Below are 24,171 nucleotides of genomic sequence, written 5' to 3' on the forward strand. Positions count from 1 at the left end.
GTCAGAGCAGATTAACTGCAATCTATAGCCCACCAGGTCTATTGTTAGTAAAGTGGAAGAAACATCCTCGCTTTTCTGATGAGAAAAAAGCCTCTAATGTGGCACAAAGAAGGTTGTTCTTGGGGGTTTTTTTGCAGATGCATCTTGAACTCACATGTCTCAGTGGGAAGTAAGCACACAGATAGAGCAAGGGAACTACGGTGGCTGCTGAATGTGGTGGGATGTTTAGCACAAAGGATTCAGCATCGGGTTTTTTCCCAGCTTTGTGGCATTCTTGTGCAACTTCAGAGTGATTCCTCTGTCTTTTAATGGGAAAGTGGATTTTACGTTGTGTCTATGAGCTAAATAAAGAATAACCCTGATAAACAAGTCTTTTCTCAAAGAGAAAAATCTCTACCTAGAAGTCAGTTTCTCCCTGGGGAAAGGTTTGGGAGGTTTCTAAAATATTTTAAAATAAACTAAAATAATTGGAAAATCTTAAAAAGGTTTGTGAAGTTTCCTTCTCTTCACTGAGATTTCTTTCCTGAAATCTTTGTTTTGCTCGTAATGAAGGATTTGCTAGAAAGTACTCAGCTGTAGTCCACAGTGGCTGATCAGCAGGGATCTCCCTGAAAATCCAGAGCTGCTGCAACTGTGATTGTAAGTAGAATCTGAACCTGGGACCTCGGTCCTGTTTCCTGCTGGGAATAGATCAGCTAGGAGAAGGCAATACAGTGCCTGTTGGCATGCAGGTGTGAATAAGAAATAGGATGGTAAGGACAAAACTTTTCATTTAATCTTGTATCTGTGTGCTCTAAGTAGGTATTTAATCTCCAGAGGCTGTTCTGCTGTTATTCTGATGTTGCCTCTGACATGTTAATTAGGTCTAAGGATGCTTTCATTTTCATAAGTCTTTTCACCAAGAGAAGCTTAATTGATTTAAAGTATCCAGGTGAAAAGCAAAGCCTGTTCTGCTTAATTTCTAGGATTGGTAAATACTAAAAAATAAATATCTGGTATTCCTCTCCTATATTGCTCTCTGGTTCTGCTCTGTAGGTGGAGGGCATGATTAGCATATGATCTCCTTGCAGTTATGCAGAAAGACCATTCAAAACTGACATATTCTTAAAAGTAGGGTCCTGCATTTACTCATTGTAAAGCAACATAGTCAGGGCTGTGCAATAAAAGATGATAATCAGTTGTCTACAGCAGCATTCTCCATGTATTAGTATACCCAGGTGAGACCATTCCTGTGGAGCAGGTATACCCTGTTTTATCAGTAGTGGACATAGGGAATACATTGTCTCTCAAGCCAAACCATCAGACAAGAAAAATATCTGACAAGTCAGGGAGGAGTATAGAAAAGGAAGAGGACTATTAAAAGATAATGCATGAGAAGATACATTATTTCTTCAAGGCGTATTATGTTGACCTGGGAAAGAATGCTTTTCTGTATAAAGACAATAGCAATGAGATTTCCTGCTTATGAACATTTATTATTACCTTTGGGGACCACTTTAGGAAGTAAGGGATTCCTGGTAGCTGTAGGACTTCTATTTCTGTCCCTCTGACTCAGGGAACTGCACCTTTCATTTGGATTTTAGAGTGCCCTTACAAGGCTTGATCTTTGAGACAAGAAGTCAGGTTTCTTAAGCTGTCTAAAAGTGCGCCTGTTTTGTTTCCTTTGTGCAGCTCTTCTAAGTCCTTCAGCAAAACCAGCCAACGTTTCCTGCTACCTGCCTCTGTTTTACCTGCTACCTTTTCAGCCAGTGATTAGTCACTTCTCACTCTGCTATCCCAGCACAGGATTACAGCGGTGCCTTCTGGAATGAGGTATCTTCCCTGATCAAGGAGAGGCTCCCAGCACTTTGGTGCAGTCACCACCCGGAGTTGCAGACACACTGTGACGGACTACTCATCCCAGAAAACAGGAAAAGTACTACAGCTTCTTCAGGGACCACCCTTTCTGAACTGAGAGGTCTTCATCTTTTAGCACAGCAGACCTTCGCTTTTGGCTGGCAGCCACTGATCTGTGCTACAATCAGACTGAAATCATCCTTTTTTCTGGGTGCTATGTCTCACTAAATAACATATGTGAAGAATACAAACTGGGTGTTGGATTCCAGCTTCCTCTCAACTGTCTCCGTAACACCTTTACAGCCTTAGGACTACTGCGGCACATTGCAATGTGAGTTTCTATTATGCAGACCTTGCATCCACTGGAAACTAGACTAAATCTACTGCTTTACAGCAAAAAAGCAGATTTCCCTCTTTAACAGGACCCTGCGTTGCATCCAAAGTAAGAAGTGAAAGTAGGGGAAAAAACTTTCTATCCACCCTTAACATTTTTGCTGGTCAGCTCATAAGCCTGTCATTGAACAAAACACAGCATTCTGCTACTCGTTAATACGAGTGGCAACAGTTTATTGCTGTGGGAGTGCCCAAAAGATGCTTCCTGTCTCCCAGGGCAACCTCAAGCTTGCATGGAACAAACTGTGAGAAAATCCTGCTGTACTTATTCGTGCCCTTCTTGTGATTTACCACTCACGACCGCTGCAAAACCAACAGCAGAGAAATGACAACAGTGGAGTGTGCTGGCTTTGACAGATGCTCATTGTTATCTCTCCAGTTGTTATTCTGTGGTTGCCTCTTCCTAACAGTTGACTTTGTATGCTGATATCATGTATAAATCTCTAGTTCCATTCAGGGGTGGAAGTAGTAGAGCAAGTACTAACTGGAAAAGAACCGATGACTCAGAAGACTAAACATTCTTCATATTTATCAGGAATAAATATTGATGCTAGAGAGATTTACATTCAGTAATGGTTAAAAATTGCAGTGTGTTGATGGGGCACTGAGTTCTTTGTGCAGCCATGACTCCTGTTGACTTTGGAGGTTGTTGCAGGGGTGCAGTGGAGGTTGGATTTGGCATTTCTGAATTAGATTTTGTAATCCCAGGAACTTCTGGGGAAAAGAAAAAGGAGAAAGAGAACAGTGTTTGGAATTTACATTTTATTCTTTAGAAGTAACTAATAAAGGAAACTACTTTGCTATGGCTATACACTTTCCTTTCCATAAAGTTAACATAACCAGAGTGACTCAATTTTTCAGTGATTTCACTCTGCAAATAAAAAGAAGAAAAGGTAAATCACTGGACATTAGTCAGTGCATGCTGGGCCAAATTCCACACGTACATACGTGTATCCTGACTAAAAACTATGCACTTTATCAGTGGGAGACATTAATACTTGTCCTTGTCCATGAAGAACAAGCCTAGGGCTGGCGAAGGACAGCCAAAGACCAGTGCAGCTCCCCAGCTCTTCTGGGATCTTGCTTCCGCACTCATGCCTGTCCCTGTTGTGTTGCAATCTGGCAGCTCTCACATGTCCTTGCAACAAGGATGTACCATGTTGAGCTTTTCGCAAGAAAGGAAGGAAAGCCTCAAATAATGAACTCAATGCAAAGGAAGAAGGAAAATACCATTTTCAAATGCCAGACCTGTTTTATAAATTGCAAAGGCATTTGTGCTTTTCAGAAGGAAGTCCCTCAAATACACTGCTGTTCAAACCAGTTCTTAGGTGCCAGAGATCTGCAAAACTCCCAAGAGGCTATATATGCTTTGCTTAAAAATTGTGACATTTGCACACAATTTGAAGCAGCCATTGGGAGAAAGCTTATTAAGAACAAGTATTTCTAAAAACATTAAACGAGGAGGTGCAGTTTGGCTCTGGATTAACTGCTGAATATAAGAATATACAGAAATCATATAAACTTCATTCATTTAAGAGATGTGTCAGAGACTAAGGGCTATTTGTAAGAGGGTTCACCACAGGAGCAGTGAGTCAGCTTCTTTGAGGAGCTGGACTATTCTGACTCCCAGTCCTGTGTCCCCATCACTATCAAACATATTTTGTCTCACTCTTAAGTCTTTCAGCAACAGCTGAGCTGCTTGAAGCATTGATCTGAAGCCTGAGGGACTCCTAATGTAATACATAAAAATAAATACAAATACAAATATCAATATCAATAATAATAATAATAACAGTAACAACAACAATCTTTACTAAATGCCATTTAACTTCCCTCTTATTGTTAGCCACTAACAAAAACTACCATGCTCCCCTAGGTCCTGCATAAAAAATCCAGTGCAGCCTTGAAACATAAACGTCCACTGACAGATGAAGCAGATTTCATTAGCCATTTCCTGTATGATAAATATCTTGCTGTTATTAATGTCCTGCTAAGTAAACATTAGCAGTGTTAAAATGAATACTAAACAAAAATCATTAAACAGTAGTAGATTAACATGAGTGGCAATGCAGTTCATCTATCATAGGCAAATACTTTCCTGTGGTCAAAATCATCCTGAGATGAAAACAAATGTATGAAATATGCTGAATTTTTGCTCACTGTAATATCAGTTCTCATGTTATTGTGTCCTCCCTGAGTATTTTTGGTAGTCAGAATAGTAAGTGAATACATGAATTTTCTTTTGATTAGTTTTTCTAAGTAAAATCTGTTCAACAGACTATATGTAGTGTCTGCCCGGAGTAGCATACAGTTTATATAAGACAGAGAAACAGTACTGGAGAATCCCAAAACTGAATGAATGTTTTTTAAAATTTTATTTTATTTTATTAGCAGTTTGTACTTCGTATACTAGTATTTATGAAATTCTGCCATATTAAGCCTCTCTAAACCCCTGAGGTCAGACTAGCCTCACTCCAACATATCCTTATGTCTCCTGGCCAGAATGGTTTTCCTAGGAACGGCCTTATTATTTATTTCTGTCATCACTCTTATGAAATCACCTGTCCCTACTCATTTCAAAGACAACTTACCTTGTGTTTATTTGTGATGGGGGTGAGTTACGAAAGGGCTGTGAATCCGGATGGCAAGGTGGCTGGAGCACTATCAGGAACGCAGAAAGGCTGCTGGGCTGCATAACCCTGGCCGGGTTCTTTAACCTCCTCCCTTTCTCCAGCTCCCACAGGGGCTCGTAGCTCTTTGCCACCTCCTGGGGTGCTGTGAGGATTAATTCCCTGGCAATCTCTCAAATGCTATGAAGATGGGTAACAACAAAGAATTGCACATAGTTAAGCCCGCAGAGCACCCCTCAAATCTTCCTTCGGTTTACTCTGGCACGTGTCTCCTATTCAGCAGGCTCCACCTATATATATATATATTATATATTGTTTAGCTTTGCTATTTTTGAATATGTATTCATATTTAGCAGTTTTGATTAGGTCAGCATCCCTTAGCACCGGGTATTGGATCATACAGAGATATGGGCAGTCCTTAGCAGCTCTGGCAATAGAAAAGTGCAAGAGGCTTTCAGGGTCTCTTCTGCACAGTCTTCCACAGAAATTCTGCTGAAAAGACCAAAATTACTTCTCAGCAATTTAACCCCATTGAGCAACACCAAGACAAGTTATCTGAAAGAGGAACCTCACCTAGAAACTGCAGTTTGCAGAATAATCTGCCTCAGTTTCTACAGATGCTTTTGCCTTATCTATGAAACAGCAGTTGCACATCCAGTCCTCTGTTTCTAGAAAAAGCTCAGCCTAACTCCAGGCGCAGAACAGACATTTTGCCCCTGACAGTGACAGGAAATAACTGGGATCTCTAAGAACTTCATATGTCTTTTGCAATAGACAAGTTATTATGGCATTAGCTACACGTGCTACTGACTGTGCCCCTGTTGTACTTTCACCTTCCTGCCAGAAACTGAACCTTTGTTCTGTGACTCAAGCGTAATGAAATTGCTTTTCAGTGGATAGCATTTACCAGCACTGACCGGATGTTTGCCTTCTGCTAAACATGAATAAATATTGATAGGCCTAATCCTAAAAATCACAACTGTAATAAAAAATAAACAGTATGACCCTGTACGTTTACGCTATTCAGATATAACCAGCTTCCCTGTATACCTTTTTTTTTTTTTCTGCTATTGCTACAATCTTGGTTTTCAGTTTTATTTTAAATGGCTTCCTATAAAACACAGTAAGAAGCAATGCAATGTCCTGCAAAGAAAATGCATTTAAATTATAATAATTTACATTTAAATCTAGCAACAGCTCTACTTTTCCTTGTCCTGGTCTTGCTGTGCCATTTACACCTGTTAATTTAATAGCCAGAATCCTCCATCAACGTGAATTGATATTCAAAAGATGTTGCATGCAAGGAGCAGCAAGAAGCCTCAAATTACCCCTGCCTCAGCAGCAGGTGTTGCGGGGTGCATTCCCTGGCTTAACTGGGCCAGGCTGGCATAGCTGCAGTGGAAAACTAGGAGGGTCTGCAAAGATGTGCTGTGATATGAGGTGTAGAAACCTTCCCCTTAGGAGTGCAGAAGGGTGGTGGCATGGATGTCACATGCAGTGAATGCAGACAGAGTAGGAATATGCTGTCTTTCTTGGAGAGGCCGTCAGAAGTGCTGAATTGCACTGGTTTGCCTGTGTGTCTTGCTCTGTGCAGCTTCCTGACCCACCTAGGAGCATGCTCCAGCGCTGCGCTCTTCTGGAAAGCTGGCAGCAGAACCAGATGACTACAATGGATGGCGTGCAGGAAGCTCTTGCACAACAGGCTAGGAGTTTGCAGCCGGGACATCACAAAAACAGGCAGCAGTTTTCAGGTACTACCTGGCATGTACTTCTGCATCCCTGGCCAAGGCTGGGACCTGCTGCTTCATGCAGAGTCAACATGTCATGTTGATGGGACTAATTGGGTAATATCTATTTGACAGATGAGTTGTTACCAGCAAACTTTTATTTGGAGAGGAAAACTACATTTGGGCACAGTCAACTTGAAGGGTTGCCAAGATCTGAGGGGAAGTCGGCTCTAGCATCCTGTGAAAAATCAGGTTGTGTGGTACAAATGACAGGGTGACGTAAGTAAGCAAGGAATTTTAATAAGGATTGGCTATTGCAAGAAGTGACACAGATCAGGGCTCTCCCGTTTGATGCATTCTCCATCAGTTCCCATTGGTCCAAGGGTACCCAGCTCCTTCTAGAACTGAATTTGTTCAGCTAGTTTTACAAATTCAAATTCATGATTTCTCCCTGGCTGTGAGAAATGTTAGGGTTTGCAGCCTCACCCTAACCTTCTTGTATCAGCACTGAAGTTAAGTAATATCTGCATGTAATTACATGCAAAAACCCTTTAGTATAAATTGCTTAAACTGAATGTGATGTATGCCATTTCAGAATCTGGCCCTAAAGGATTCTTTTGTTTTGATACTCTTTAAGCGAAATATTAATAAATTAGCTATGATGGGAAAGGATACTTTTTCTCTTCGTTGTAAGTTTCTGTTTTCTACGAAAATGTACTGAAAGTACTTGGTAGTATGTGCTGCTTAAACAATGCAAATGAGTACATTTGCTTTTTGAACGTAACAGAGTGTTTCTATTCTCAAATGGAAAAAAAGAAAGAATTAATGAGAATATCAGGTTGTTTGAAAAACTATGAGGTTTGACACCTACAGACTTCTGTGGTTGATCTAAAAAAAAGGATAAAAATGTTCTTGCTTTACCCTTTTCCGTTCCTTATTTGTGTGCACAGGCCCCAGCTGACTGAGGCTGAGGTGAAGTGTTATCACATGTGTGTCACTTCCATTACGTTCCTGGTACATGCAGAATATCAGAACATTCAGAAAGTAATTGGGTGAATTCCAGGTAATTGTTCTATTTCCCATCACTACATCTGTTTCATAGTGACTACTTTTTACTTGTGGGAGGGGCTTTGCTGAATCTGAGCCAAAATCAATCTGCTTTTATTCAGTGTGTACATACACCTTGGCTTTTGTAGCACTCACATAACCACCTGCTTGGAAATTCTTCCCAATCACTTTCTTTGTGGTAGATAAGGCATACATCAAGTTATTTATTCTGCTGGCTTTGGGTGAGTCATAATTTTTAGCAGCAGAAAAACTATCTTTTCAACTTACATGGTCCGGCAATAATCCATGAACTAAAATTTAAGTCTAGCTTCTACTAATTAAAGATACTATTCAGCTATACATCGCACTGAAGGCCAATTTTAATGTTATTGAGGTGTTTTAGTCATATACATGAAAATAAGAGATTAAGTACAGGACCTGATTCTTTTATTCTCAGAGAAATATTCCCTTGATCTCTACTGGTCCTTGGGTTTCTTTTAATTTCTTCTCCAGGTTGCCTCAGATCCCAGTACTTGTGACTGTGACTTCTTAGTGACACCAAAAGCAAGCTTCCCAAGTCCTAACTAACTGCATTACTGTTGGTAATCCTACTATTTGGAAGTTAGAATTGGATTTACCCAACATCTAACAACCCATACTGGATCAATTCCACTTCACTCAAGGTTAGCCTGCTGTGGGAACACCCTGATTGGGTTGGGGTCAATTTAAACTCCAAGTATGATGAGGAGCATGCTGCCACCCGCCTTAAATCCCACCTCCCAGACTGGGGTGTTCAGGCGTCTCTGAATACCCAGACTTGCCAACTTAGCCTAGCAATTACGGTCTCTTGTAAAATCCAGGGAAAATACAAACATTAGTTAAGATGCATCTTCACATCTTGCCATATAGCCACATCAACACCAAAGCATGAAATCAATGCAAAGGAAGAGTTTCTAGAATACCTTTCATCAACATATTAAATAGCATTTTCTCAGTAAATGGAACAATCCTTAAGCTAAAGTCATGCAGGTGCTTTGGTACTTGTTTCGCCTAAGCAAGTGCAAAGCTTTAAAGTACTCAAGTACTTGTGTTACGTCCACATGCATAACTGCTTACCTGGAAAATTACCTCCTTCATCTGTTCGTAACCATGTACCATATCTGTGGAGCTCAGGTTTATGGGTCAGTTGTTAAGTGCTTTAGAAACACTGGTATCTTCATGAAAAAACCCCAGACAAGAAAACAAGCACACACATGCTCCCCCTCCCCAATGCGAAGTGGTAGCATACAGTTACGTTAGCCAGGAGAGTCTCCGTTAGTGTCTAGAAATGAAAACAAGCCCAAGTCCTGCACTTCTCAAAATCCTGCCTAAAAGACACACTAGTAATGATAGAGAAAGGTTTATGTGATAGCCTTTATTGCTCTCTTGAATTTTAAGCGAAGACATCAAGAACTCTGGACTACATTGACCAAGAACAGGTAAAAGGTGGTTTCTGACTCTACAGAGAAAGTTTTTAGACTCAAATATTTTTCCTGTCCAATATAAAAATGTATTGCTGTCAGCAGAGGCATGACTGGTGCAATGAATCTAGCTACCTTTTTCTTTTCCATGTTAATTAACTTGTAAGACAGAAAAATAACCTCCCAGATACACAGTAGCTGGTCAGACTGTGTAAGGAAATATTGATCCATACGCTTATTTTTCTTTCAGTTCCTGTGTCCCAGTGTCAGACTAAGTTTAGTCAAAGTAAATTAACGAAATATACTTTTCAAAAGACTCTATCATCTTTTTTCAGTGCTCAGCAACCAGTTACACAACAATCAGTTTCCAAATGTTCAGTGTGGCATTAATATTGGGTACTAACCCCTTCAAGACGGAGGTTTGGACTTCCCTTTAGCCTATGCCCAGCTCAGTCTCCTTCCCCAGACACTGTCTGCCGTGGTTGCAAGGAAAGACTGTGGGTAGGACAACCTGAAGCAAACAGAGAAGACACCTTTCAATCACCTTTGTGTGATGCACTAGGGAATAAGCCCAGCTCCAAGGCAATTTGATGTGAGCTGGTCTGAATTTATTCTACCTGTATGGATCAAACGCTGGAGAGACAACCTCGCCTCACCATGCGTATGGAAGTGGTTTATTAATTCTCCATGATTAGCTCATCAAAGATTGCCCTGACATATGAACTGGGGACAAGGGGGTAAAGCAACCCAGATGTGAATCTAGGGGTGATCCTTCTTGACGAGATGCTCAGAGAGGTTTTGGATCGTAAAGATCCTGGGTCATATTTAAAGCAGTTTGGGTTTGGGGGTGATGCAGAGGGTCCTGAAGCTAAAAGGCTGAAAATATGGGATTGCTGAGAAAGCACCAAGGAACTCTGGCAAGTAAGCAAGTATTGGCTCACACCTTTGCATCAATAACACCAGCACCACTTCCTCCTTTGCTGCCACAACTAAACTCTGAGAAGACCTAGTTTTTGTTGTAGTGTGCTTTTCACTTGGGCTGGTATTTACTATCTGCATCACTCATAGGCACACTGCAAAGATTCCACTTCAGTGCACACCCCCACAAATGTACAGCTTAAGCAGAGGGGGTTTATTTCATGTGAGATACTTAGAGCTGACCTTGCAGCATCACCTGCAGCTATTGTGATGCTAGTAGATAAGGCAGATACCGTTCCTCTTTCGACATCCTGTGGGTGCATCCTGCTCCCCTGTACCAGCAGCAGCCAGCTGTGGGGCTGCAGGGCTCACCTTCGTTCAGTCCTTGGCCATCCCAGATCTGATGTATACCTAGACCTCTGTTGAACAGTTAGACTACAGAGACACTGAACAGTGTGACCCTTGTGCGATGTGTGTGTGAACAAATGGCATGCATAATGGCTTGAAATTTAACAAGACCAAAAACCAGATTCGGCATCTGGGATGGAGTAATGCCAGGCACAAGTACAGATGGTGAGAAGAGCGGCTGGAGAGCGGCCCTGCAGAAAGGGGTGCAGCTGGCTGACAGCAGGCTCAGCGTGACCCAGCAGTGTGCCTGGGCAGCCACGAGGGCCACCTGTATCCTTGGGGGCATCAAACACGGCATAGCCGCCATCAAAAGAAGTTCTCCCGCTGTATTCAGCGCTGGTGCGGCCTCACCTCGAGTGCTGTGGGCAGTTCTTGGCTTCACAATTTAAGAACGGTGTTATTGTGCTGGAATGCATCCGAAGGAAGGCAACAAAGCTGGTGAAAGGGCTGAAGGAATGTCCTGTGAGGAGTAGCTACGGACTCTGGGTTTGTCTAGTGTAGAGAAGAAAAGAGGCTGAGGGGTGACCTCGTCATTCTGCACAGCTTCCTGAGGAGGGAACGTCAAAGGGAGGTGCTGATATATTGGGTTTGTGTGGCAAGGGTTTGGTAGCAGGGCAGCTGCAGGACTGGCTTTTGTGAGAAGCTGATAGAAGCTTCCCCTGTGTCAAATAAAGCCAACGCCAGCCAGCTCCAAGATGGACCCACCACTGGCCAAGGCTGAGTCCATCAGTGATGGTGGTAGTGCCCCTGGGATAACATATTTAAGAAAGGGGGAAAAACATTCTGTGCAACAGCAGCTGGAAGAGAGGAATGAGAATATGTGAGAGCAGCAGCCCTGCAGCCCCCCAGGCCAGTGCAGGAGGAGGTAGGAGCTGCTCCAGGCACCCACCCGCAGCCCGGTCAGGGCCTCCCTGGGGCAGGGGGTGTCCGCAGGGGGCTGTGACCCGCAGGCAGCAGTGCTGGGGCAGCTCTGGGCAGGGCCTGTGCCCCCACCGGGAGCAGCCCGGGCTGGGGCAGGTTTGTGAAGACCTGCAGTCCATGGGAGGGACTCACATTGAAGAAGTTCATGGAGGACTGTCTTCTGTGGGAGGGACCCCAGGCTGGGGCAGGGGGAGAAGAAGGAGCAGCAGAGACAATGTGGACAATGTGTGATGGACCGATTGCAACCCCATTCCCTGTCCCCTGTGCAGCTCAGGGAGAGGAGCTGGAGAAAACTGGGAGCCCAGGAAGAAAGGAGGGGCGGGGGAAAGTGTTTTAAGATTTGGTTTAATTTCCCATTTTCCTAAGCTGATTTGACTGGTAATAAATCAAATTAATTTCCCCAAATCAAGCCTGTTTTCCCTGTGACAGTAGCTCAGTGATCTGATCTCTCCCTGTCCTTGTCTCCACCCACAAGCCTTTAATTGTATTTTCCCTCCCCTGTCCTGCTGAGGAGGGGAGTGATGGAGCAGCTTTGGTGGGCACCTGGCATCCAGCCAGGGTCAAACTACTAAATCCTGGTATCCAGTGGTAGGATGCATGGGAATGGTTCAAAGCTGCATCAAGGGATGCTCAGACTGAACATTAGGCAGCATTTCTTTACCATGAGAGTGGCCAAACACTGGAACAGGCTTCCTAGAGAGTTGATTGATGCCCCAAGCCTGTCAGTGTTTAAGAGGCAATTGGACAATGCCCTTAACACTGTGCTTTAACTTTGGGTCAGCCCTGAAGTAGTCAGGCAGTGGGACTGGATGATTGTTCTAGGTCCCTTCCAACTGAAATAGCCTGCTCTGACAAAGATATATAGCTTCCACTTCAAAAAAGTCTTAGAAGTGAGATAGCCTAGAACAGCAAGAAAAGGAGTATCAGGATCATGGTTGGGAAGTCTAAGAGACAAAAGTATTTACCCAATGCCACGGAGGAAATCTGTGTCAGGGCCTAGGAAAGATCTTGCACTATTTCAGTCATTGCTCTATGTTACTTCCTGAGCAGCTGCTCCTTGATAGCATGTAAGAATAACAGTATGTCAATCATCATAACTCCAACCAGTGAAGACAGTGAAAATTATTTTATTGCAAAATTATTGCTCATAATCAAATCAGGATTGTATTTTTATTTTTAAAATGAAAACCAGACCCTGATGCATTGATTTGAACTGTTGTCTGCCAGTGAACTATCACCCAAATTGCACTGATTTCTATTGGAAATTAAAAAAAAAAACAACACCCCTCTCTCCAGTTCAGCAACTGAGCTGTTACCCCTAAACCCATTAGAGTTAACATACGACACACAGCATCTCTTGACACCCCCACACCATTTTCTGTTGCTAAAGAGTAGCTGCTATATGAGCTCTGACACTTCCTTTTCTTTTATTTCTTCTTTTTTTTTCTCTTTATATTTGCAACCTCTGCTCTGAGGAGACTGTGGAAATTTGCTCAGCTTGCAGGAAGAAATTGCATGAATTGATAAAAGCTAAGAATAACTCAGCAAAGGGATGTCCAATAAGTTAGCTTTAGGATGAGTCATGGAAAAGCCTGGGAGTATTGTCAGCATACAAGTTATATGGCTTTCTGCTTCATTTGGATATGCCTGTGAAGTGTGTGAAACAGCCTCATGAAAAGCACTCACTGAGTGTATCGATGTTGCTGTGCATATTCCAAGCAATTTGGGGACACTTATACTTCCTTTTGGGAATCAATTGTGCTGTATCTTGCAGAAACTGAAAGGGAAATAAAACTGGACAAAACTTATCAAACCCTTTTGAATTTTTTCCATCTCAGAGTAAAGCACTTTGGGAATAAGGGTGAAGCACTAAATATTCTAATTTTCTACTAAGGCTTTTTTGTTCTGACTCATGTCCCTTTTCTATAAATGAAAGAAATGAGAATATAGAAGATAGATAATATACAGATAGTTCAAGGTAGAACTACAGTAAGGTGTAAGCGAAAATATTTGGAAAACAGTTTTCAGAAAAGTTATTTGTGATTCATTTCTAACTGGAAGGCTGTACTAGGTGTGGTTCTACAAGAGGCTATTCTCATCTTGTACTGTTGACTTGTATATCTTGGGCAATGAAATATACTTACAAAATCTCCTATCACAGTAGCTAGAAGAGGCTACAGGCAAGGCTGTGCAACTCTTTGGTCATTTAGGGCAAATTACAGTCAAAAGAAATCAACACTGGCTTTTTTGGTGACCTCTGTGGTACAACATGGTTTTAAGGGGAAGTAGAAAAGGAAGAAATAGGAGGTCTGAAGAACCATTTTAAAACTATCATTCCACAAATTCCACCAAGTAGAAAACCCAGGAGAATTACCATCTCTGAGCCTACAAAGTCAGCCTTTCACTAAATGCATGTATGTAAACAGTGTGCTGACCTTGGCATGCTGTAATCTAGAACGAGCATCTATCACAGACGTGCTGAAGCTGCGGTTTCCTAAAGAGCGGAGCTGAATTACTAGTTTCTCACAACCAAACGGGAGACATTTCATGGCCATCCATCTCTGGCCTCCAGCCTCATGGTCTCACCCCAGCCTTGTGCTCGTTCTGATGTTCAGTGCCATTTCTGTGGGCTGACACAGCAGAAAGCTGCTGGGTTTTAGGCTGTGGTATTTTTGAGCAGACTGCTGAGTTAACGAGGTTACAGAGGTGGCTCTGGTGAGTGCCAGCCTCAAAGTAAGCTGTAAGAGCATGTGGCCACGCTGGGAGAATGAGGCAGCTGCTGCAGGACCCCTCTTTGCAAATCAGTGAGTGATTAGGTTGGTTCAACATGTCTTGTGAAAACCATGGCTTCGCTTCCATGTAGAAAAGCTCTCATTTCAGCTCTTAAGAAAGCGAGAGGAATCATGCAAAAAAAAAGGAAAATCACTAAGAAAGCTTATGTTGTTATGAAATAATTAATGCAAGGGGAAGGAAAAAAAAAAAAAAGAAGAAGAAGATTGAGAGTTAGTTGGACAGGAAGATGGAAATATGCTCTTGATTTGAGGCTCTTTGTCGCTCTCCCTTAACTGCATGGTCATGGCTTGGCAGCCTTTCAGACTTGGGGAGGCATTGTGCAAGCCTCCGATAGGAGGGGTTTCCTTTGATGAGCTGGCCATTGTGACTTTACAAGAAATTGTACAGTACTTCCTCTTACCCATTACAAACCACAGTTTTCTGAATGAATTTTCTCCTCTTTTGTTTTTAACAGTTTAACCCTTAACCTTTCTGACTCATGTTTTCTATTCTAGTGCAGCATGCAACCCAAGGTGAAAGCGGGTACTGCCTACGCGAACGAGACTCTGCTGCCCGTGGTCTGAGAGGGAAACTGAGCCTTGCGTGGAGCAGTGTTTCTGCTGAAGAGCAGTTTGCAGGTCTGGTAGTGTGGTATGAGCAAAAAAAGCCTCTCTTGCAAGTCAAATGAAGAGTCAGGCAGCTATTGAACCTGTTGGTGATTCATCTGTACTCTCCAGTTTGTACTAATTGCTAAACTCTGGAGGTGTGGTGTGGGCAACAAGGGTAAAATGGTATAATTAGTGAAATGACCCTTTCACAATTAGTGGAATGAATTCATCTGAAGCTGAGAAAGAGTACCAAGTAGTTAATACAGTGGTCAGATACACTGGGCTAAATTCAGCGGTGACATAAAAAAATGTATTACATTGAAGCACCTGCTGGGGAAGAAACCCTTGCTGCTCCAGACAAACAGAGGACTTTATGAAATACATGCGGCATAAAATGAGCTAAGCAGGGACCAAAAGGGGATGTTCAAAGGCTGTGCCCCCTTGGGGTCACTGTGGAGTACTCTGAAATTAGACTGTAGAGTAAGGAATCAAACCCACGGTGTTTTAGCAAGGGTCTACCTTCGGTTATGAAAGTCCTTTGAGTCTCTCCTTGTATAACCAGCATGAAAGTCACAGTACGTGAAAAGCACTGGCTTTTACCTTCCCTCATACCTATGTCCAAAGGGGAATAAAAAGGAGGTGGGGATACTTTTCATTCAGCCATCAAAATGGATGGTGCTAAGAGTCCTGAGCAATGGTCGAAGAGATGACACCTTCCCCGGACCCTCTCAGGAGATATTAGAACCCAGCAAGCTCCCTGGGGTCATGTTCCAAGTAGTTTACTGCTAAAAGGGTGACTCAATATGTGACAGAAAGGCCAAGGGGATACTTGCTTCCCAGATCAGGTGATGGGATTAATACTCTTTCTCCAGATATGGAAAAGATACAGTTATCCATAATAAAAGTAAAATGTATTTCATTTAAATAAAAATAAAATAAAATAAAATAAAATCTAATACATTTTCCATATAAATATGGAAAAGAATCAGAAATTCTGTGACTTCCTTCACTGTTGTGCTGCAAGGCTGATAAAGCTCTATAGTAATCTGGGTTCTTGGGACAAAGAGATATTTGCTAGGGAGAGAACCACTTACTAAAGGTATTGTGGGAAACAGGGACAAGACCCTTAAGTGAACTGATGGCTGAATCTAGCCCAGGAGGCTGGTGGATGGAGCTGGCAGGTAGCAGACAGCTCTTTCTGCTAAAACATGTCCTGTCACTCTGAGGAAGGGATTACATAGCTTTGAGTCCCTCTCTTCTAAATGTCACAGAACAGCCAGTATGAAGAGACAGCATAAAATGTCCCCTGTAACACCTACAAAACATTCAAAAGCAACTTGATACTTGATATACTGCTGCTCTTGCTTGTCAGGCTGATAGCACTTTGGTCCTGCTCAGCCCATCCATCTGGACTGACTCCTCTCTCTCCTATGGGAAATGACTTGTTCAGTGCCTGTGAAGTGCCCGTGTTGGGAGGTTGAAGTCATGGGGCTCATAAAAGTTACTTCTGCATAAACTGCATCACTGCCTGACTGGGTGGTTGCGGTACCTTCAGAGTGGGGTGAAGAAAGAGGAGGAAGAGGAATATTTTAATAGATGGTGTGGAACATATCAACATCTTTCAAGCAAATCGAATACCTTAGCACATGTTTTTTTATTTCCTGTCAGAATTTTTTAGGTTAAGTTTGTGATCTAATTTTGCCTTTTGTTCTGTTTCTCTTCCCTATTTGGCTGCTGTCACTTGTCAGCAAGGCACACTGATGCTGCACCTGCCTACCAGCATAACAAAGCCTCAAATGTTCGCCCTCTTCTAGGCTATATTCTGCACGAGGGGAACACTGACTGCAAAAAGTAGGGACAGTTATATTAGCACCTTAAGTCCTTCAGCTGTTACTATGATTTTAATTTTGAACAGTGCTATAAACACTTCAGACAGTGAAGTGTAGCTATCATTTATCAGAAGGAAAAAGAACTCCTGCAGAAAGGAAAGCATCTTTTTACTCATTTTAGCATTTGACGTGTGTATTTGAGTCACAACTTGCCAAAGACTGATGAAAAAGGTACACTCATGTCATTTTCTCCGTACAGAGCATCTCTATGCCTCTGAAAGCTCTTTTCACCAATTGTCCTTCAGTCAGCAAGTAAAGTACAGATGGTCAAGTTGTGCTCCATTATTAGTTCAATGTCTTTGCAAAATCAAGTGGACCTGCGCTACTGGTAAATAAAAAATGGCTAAGGAATGGACAGCATGGGGCAGTTGATCAGTAATGTTTAAATGCTAGCGTGGTGTGTGGGTGGCATGATCTGGAAATGTGCCAAACAGCTCTATCTCAGGTGACGCCTGGGGATAGCCTATGCTCCACATTTTCCAGCAGGCAGCACAGACAAGGCTGTTGTGAATTTGGCCCCCTATACACCACCACACACAGCTGACTTTGCACCTGCAAATCCTCATGCTGCACTGAAGGAAGGTAACACAGGTTCTTGGGCTCATGTTATGAAAATGTTACATTAGTACATGCACTGTGAGCTGGAAAAAAAAAAAAACAAAACATCCGAAACGACATTTACATTTTAAAGCTACACAGGGTGAAGTGCTGTATTAGTGCAGCTATGGCCACTCTGTGCTGCTTGGCCACACAATGACAGAATGTTCCTCAGTCATCTTGTATTTAACAAATAAATAGCCAGAGAAGGCAGGGCAATGCTGTGCCTCATTATGACTGTTTTGTATGACTTCACAGGTGCAAAAGAAAAGGTGTAAAAATTAATTTACATATGGATGAGTATTGTCTCCTTGCATGACTTTAAGACAACTCCCTGTTGCCTTAAAGGACTTTCATTGCTCTACTGTGTTAGAAGGAAAAGCACTTGGCTGCGTAATGATACCCCGCTGGCCTTCCCGAAGTTGCTCCTGGTTTATAGGACTCCATGGGAGATATGACTCAATCCCCATGATTCGGGTCAAGATGACAATGAATAGATCTTAACGGCACATACTGCCTAGGCTTCTCCCAGTGGGTGAAAGAGAAAATGCAGCTTCTGCTTTTCATCCAAGCGAGTAGCTGTTACACAGTAGTACAGTGGACTGTAGTAAGACTAGGGATGTGGGACTGGGTCCACAAGGTTTCAGACACAGACATTGGCTACACCTCCTTTGAGATCATTTGCAGACAGCGAGGAGGTCAAGTCTGTGAAGGGGTGTGAGACACCCTAGTATGCATACGGCCAGCAAATACTCATCTGTAGCATCATGGTGTGCATTCTAGCAATGCCTGGCTTGACTGAGAAAGACTCTGGCTGCCATACCCAGCTCTGTTTGGTGCAGCTATAAGCTGAGAAGTGCTTTGATCCTGGTAATGCAGGAGTTTTGAACCTTATATCCTCCTGACACTCCTTGTTTTCCAGCTCTCTGAGTGCTGCTAAGTCACAACGAAGGACCATGCACTCAAATCCTGCAGCAAGGCAGGCACTTTGGGGGAACTATGCACGGCATTGCAGAACAGGAAAGGGAAGCCTGAAAGGACAGAAGACCAGCAATTTTGAAGCTGCAATGTACAGCTGTTTTGATGCAGGAACTGTGAGGAAACATGACAGAAAGCAGTGAAGAAAGCAAGTAAGTTTCTCTTTTAAAGCCATCATGGCTTAATTGAAGTGCTACACAGGCATGACACAAAAGGCTAGAAACCCAGGCTCCAAGACACAAGCCTGGTAAAGTGAGGAAAAATGAATCAACCTATTCACCATGCAGTTTTGGGCAGAAAATTGCATTCCCTTCATTGTTTTTTTAAAAGGTGATTTGGGTGGATAACACGGGGTTGTGCCTTTTTTTTTTTTTTCTTCTGCTTTAGTATAATTTTACGAATAATCGAACAATTTGATAAGGTTTCCCAAAATTTTATTGTGTTAAACAGTGAGATTGGGAATTTCAGTTTCCTCTTAGTTTTGCTTTTTTTTTTTGTCTTTTTTCTTTGTGTGTCATTACATAACGTTGACTATTTTGGAAAAGTCAGATTAAGAGGTTGGCTGCTAGCTGCTTGTTTGCCACCAGGCCGCTTGGGCCAACAAAACTTGTTTTAAGGGTCACACAATAGTATGCCTCACTGGAATAACGCTCCAGAAAAAATAAAAGCTAAACAACTCCCATGTTACAGGTAATCACATCCTCAGAGATTTGCCACTCTAATATCTTACTGAAGGAGCTGAGCTTTTTAAAAAGGCCTCCTCCTACTAAAAAGTAGCTGCTGAGTAACAGCTTGACTGAGTTTCCCAGTTCTTCTCAGAAATGTGTACTTCCCTTTTGTTCAGGACTGTGTAGGATCTTCTCTCATATATACATCTCCCCACACATACGAAGGAATAGTGCCTATGAATCTTCCAGCTACCAGTCAAAGCCTGAGAGCTCAGACCATAAAACATCCTTCTCAGACCACGAGGGGTTAAGCCCTGGCCATAACTAATATGAAATGTAGGATGGCTGCATGCTGAGGGCATGAACCACCTTCTGCTCCCTCCTCTGTTACGGTCTCTGGGTGACTTGTTACAGCTGAGCTGGTCCAGCAACTCACTGCTGCCAAAAAATGTTAGATCCATTCTTTTTTTAACTCCACTTATGGTACATGGCGCTTTCCTCCTTCCTTTATATGCTTTGGTGTTCAGCTGACTTTTGGTTGAGCCAGTTCAATTCATGAAACCATCAGAAAAGTATTCACACCTTTTCCAGGTTAGTTCTCTGCTGGTTTTGTGAGCTGAATTGGTTCAGGGAAGGGTCTGATCTGGCAAAGGAAAGGGAGATGATGGTTTTGGGAGAGAAGAACAAGTTCTATAGCATACAGCTTCACCCTCTCTGAAAGGGAGTCACTTCTCCTGTGTGTGAGAATAAAATGAGGTATAGTCTCTCTTTTCTTCCCCATAGGCTAGTTGTGTAAAAACATTAAAGACTGCCAAGCTACGGCAGTGAGGTAGAAATGGACACAAGTTTTTGCCTTAAGTCTGTCCCTTGTAAACTATTAATAAAGACTTTATTATATCCTTTAGTGTTTTTCAATAGTTTTATTTAAATAACATTTATCTTGGGAAGTTTCTTTTCTCTTAAGAGATGCAAAATTAGTTACTGTATGCACCATCCCATATGTATTTCTAATAGATGAGTTCACCCTTCTGCCTTCTGGCAGAAAAGAAACATAGAAAACTGCAACCACAAATCGTGTTGCTTGAATCCATCTATCAAAGTTTAACATCCTTTTGAATTACCTTTAACTTGTGGTGTTGGATTATTTTTTTTCCCATTCTGATCTCTATTTCTGTAGGTTTTGAATAAAAATTTCTCTTCCTTAGTTCCAGATTGATACCATTTGACTGTGAGGCTTTCAATCAATTCTTTCAAGGCTTCTGCTGGTTGCAGTCTGACAGCTAATTGAAAAGCAAACCAGACTAATGCAGTTACGCAGGGCTCTGTCAGTGACAAGTGGAGATCATCAGGAGTCCCCGCAGGAACTGACAGAGTTTCTCCATGTTAAATAAGGTTGCAAAACTTCACACACACCCACACCCCCCACTGCCCCATAATGGAGCCTCCACTGAGCACATCAGGCAAGATACTGGCTGTGGAGCATTTAAAATGTTAAGTAGTGAACTCTGACTGCAATTCGGCTCCATTCTCAGTTATGATCTGATGACTAAAGCTTTACTAATGATGACTATTGCAACATGCATTTGGAAGGATGAAATGGATTTAACAGACCAAATTTTGCAGTTGGTTGCACTAAGCTATCTCTTTTGGTGCAGAGAGGCTGCGCTTGTATAAACACAGTCTGGCTTTTCAGTTAGGAAGGGAATGGTGTATGCAGTCATCCAGAGCTGGATGAGCTGCTGTGCCTGAATGCACCGTGTCTTGGACAGCATGTGTGTTTTTGAGCACTCATCTGGATGACAGCTACAGATGCACAAGGTCTTTGAGTTGCATGGATGATGTCACGGTTCAGGACCATGTATCTGATGAGATGAGCTCTCTGAGAATCTTGCAGCAGGTACTTGAGCCCTTATTTGGGGCTTTTGACTGCCAGTTTTTGACTTCAGGAGCTTTTCTCTTCACATACCATGTAAAAAACCATACCCGAGTCTTTCAACTCAACAGTCTTTTCTGTGCAGGACTGATTCCTTGACACAAGAAGGAAAAGGCATGCCCTGAAACATCTCCCAAAGTGCAGTGCTTGTTATCCCTGACTCAGTGGAGAGGTAGCTGGTGAAATCCTATGGAACCAAGCTCCGTTTCACAGCTGGTTGGTTGCGTCATGGCATGAGCCTCAGCCGGACTGCATTAATAGAAAGGCAGTAAATCAGCTGAGAAACAAACCCTATGGTTCAGAGCTACCCTGTTCTTTTCCCACCAGAGACAAGAGGTCAATCTGTCATCTAAGATTCCTTGTTACCACAACCTCTGAGTTCCTTACAAGGTTCCTGGAAAGTAAGGAAATCCTACTGGTCCCTGTTATCAATGAGGAGCTGACAGCTCAACTTTTAATGCTGCAGAGAAACACACAGTGAGATTTTTCACAGCTGTCTGCTAGGCTGGTTTCTTTAGGCTGGTGAATACCTTTAAAATATATTCTTTCCCTATGTAGGAAATGGAGTCATAAGCTTTTCCTTCCTCACAGTCTTTCAGTCTGTGACTGAGGATAGGGTTGAGCCTGAGACAGTGGGGTCGCAGTGGAGGTGAAGTGAACATACAGGAGCAAAGCTGCAGAAGCCTGGTCAGAAAACAGCAATATTACAGCTTTGGGCTACTATCATTGATACATGTGATTGGCCAACAAAGTCAGAAGTTTTTCCTTAGTTTTGTTCTTTTGAGTTTTCTACTTTAAGTATTTCCCACACTGGAGTGCTTAGTTTTGAGTGCCCAGGTTATAGAGCAGGGTGTGTGTGTGGGGTGTGTGTGTGGGTCTGCGGAGCAGAGTGAAGATACAATGAAGTCCTTGTCGTCCATCCATCATTTCTAATGTCTGTGTGGCACAATGTCTTTCTGTGGGGAGCTACCCATCTTAGCTCCGCAGCATGTGCTAAGGGCAGAATGCGGTGCTGCCCTTGAGTACAGGGACATGCACTCAGGCGAGTTCTGAACGCTCACTGCACCAAGCATGTGTGCACAGGGGATGAATGAAGTCACCGTTTGGTCCCAGATATACTCTCTGAGTTAGGTTATTCAGGGTCCTGGTCTTTAGCATACTTTAGCTGCCAATTCCAAGGACTAACTGTCAGATACTTAAAACCCAGCTCACAATACATGACATCATGCCAAAAAATCAGAGTACTCCAAGCCTTCCTGCTGGTGCATAGTTGGCTTTCTGCTTGCTCACGTTACACAACACATCACTGAAACAAAGACAGAGCAAACACGAACTAATGTGTCGAAGAAACTGGCAGCAACACAAGTATAGGGCAAAGTTATCTACCTCCTACCTTCCCCAGAAATCAGGATCTAATTGTGGGAAAGAGCAAAACTACTTTTTTTTTTCTTTTTGTTTAAAAAGTTTTAATTCCTTTGCTGGAATATGTCCAGTAAAGGAGTTCTTGGCATTCAACACCTAGCTTACAGGTGTGGGTATTTGTGTAAGCGTGTGGAGCAGAGGGAAACAGTGCTCTCAGTGAGGGTGGCTACAGAACAAAACCTCCATATCACAAAACAAATCCAAAACATGAGGGATTTTGTGGAGTGATTTCCCTATACACACACCGAGTTGCTGGTTTCTGTCCATCCACTGGTTAGGGCCATTCAACAGCTCACAAGTGGGCAAGCATAGCTGTTGCAGCCCCCTTTGCATTCCTTATGTTAGCTGCTTACAGAGTGGTAAATTAACCCGACTTTCAAGAATTTATGCAAAGGGAGCTGCCCTGTTTGTAGACAAGCCCTCCTCTTTGTGACTCCATATGATGGGTTTTGTGTTCAGGTGTTTTTCAGAGTTTAAAATCACTTTCCTGCTTCCTGAAGATGGAAAGTATTGAGGTGTTATTTATGCAGGCCATAATGTTGTGGCTCTTATTCCATCACAGAAACTCTGAACCACCTCTCCCTTTTGCAAATCAGTTTTATGCTATGGTGGGGTTGTTCATAAAACTGAACTTTAGGTAATGGGGACATTTCCTTTTTACAAGTCAATGTAAGCACCTTTTATCATCAGTGGAGGAGAAGGGTGGCCCCAAGGGGTGAAGGGGAGCTCAGAGCACCATGCAGCTCAGTCCCTCTGTCAGGGAGAAGCTCTCCTGTTCTGTTTGTTAGAGGACACCTAGGGAAAATCCTCTGAGCACACACAGTGCCTCCCCCCCCCCCCCCCCCCTCCACCCACCTCCCCCAGGGCCCTTCACACTAGGGCAGTAGTTTGTTTCTTCTAATTACTCTGTTTGCAAACCTGTGGAAGCTAGGATAGCTATATTTAGCTACATAGGAATTACTTTTATGGTTACGTAAAATATAATACACACATTTTGGGAGGAGTGGAGGGGAAGGCACGAGTTAATCAGCCTTCCTTCTATGGGGGCTGTGTCCATTTCAACCCTTTTTGCTCTTCTTGGGTGAGACTCGGAGCCAAGACATGGCTCTCCCTCAGCATAAATCAGTACCCTGTGAGGCTGTAGTCGATTTCAACCATTTTCAGTAGAACTGTGCAAAGCTTTTGACACTGTCCCACATGACATCTTGTGTCTAAACTTGGAGAGACATGGATTTTATAGGTGGACCACTCAGTGGATAAGGAATTGGCTGGGTGGTCACACTCAAAGAGTTGTGGTCAATGGCTCAATGTCCAAGTAGAGAATGGCGATAAGTGGCATTCTTCAGAGGTCCATACTGGCTCTGGTGCAGTTCAGCATCTTTGTTGGTGACGCGGACAGTGGGATCAAGTGCACCTTCAGCAAGTCTGCCAAGGGTGTGTGGTGCAGTAAACATGCTGGAGGGAAGGAATGCCATCTAGAGGGATCTTGACAGGCTTGAAAGGTGGGCTTGTGCAAAACTCTTGAAGGTCAACAAGGACAAATGCAAGGTTCTGCACATGGATCAGGGCAAGTCCCAGTACCAAGTACAGGCTGGGCAGAGAATGGACTGAGAGCAGCCCTGAGAAGGAAGAAACCCATAGGAATAATAACATGAAATTCAAATGCATTATCTATTTCTAGTATTTTCCTCCTAGAATCTGAATGTGCATTATAAGGAAACACTACTTTCTCTCAAGGTATGAAGTGCAAAATTGACGTGAAAGGGAAAATAATTTCTCCATAAATTGTGCAAAAGAATTTGCTTGGTAGTATTAAGTGTGTGATAAAGCATCACCAAAATCACCAGAAGTTCTGCTGTTGGCTTCGTCTAGTAATATGACCCTTCCTCTAACACATGGTTATCTTGCTTCATAGAAAGCACTTGAGAAAGCAGAATAGCAAAAAAGTAATTCTGTCTACTTAA

At 42.7% G+C, this 24,171-nt stretch overlaps 1 long non-coding RNA gene across 1 annotated transcript; it reads right to left on the bottom strand.

Moving 5' to 3' along the window:
- Window positions 1–2,732: 2,732 nt before the first annotated feature.
- Window positions 2,733–5,219, bottom strand: LOC114013243 (uncharacterized). Its single transcript, XR_003556130.2, has 2 exons — window positions 4,821–5,219; window positions 2,733–2,943 (listed from the first exon to the last, which is right to left on the bottom strand). It is a non-coding gene; the product is annotated as an uncharacterized LOC114013243 (long non-coding RNA).
- Between the last annotated feature and the right edge of the window lie 18,952 nt (window positions 5,220–24,171).

This window comes from Falco peregrinus, chromosome 3 (assembly GCF_023634155.1).
Source record: "Falco peregrinus isolate bFalPer1 chromosome 3, bFalPer1.pri, whole genome shotgun sequence".
NCBI classification, from domain to species: domain Eukaryota; kingdom Metazoa; phylum Chordata; class Aves; order Falconiformes; family Falconidae; genus Falco; species Falco peregrinus.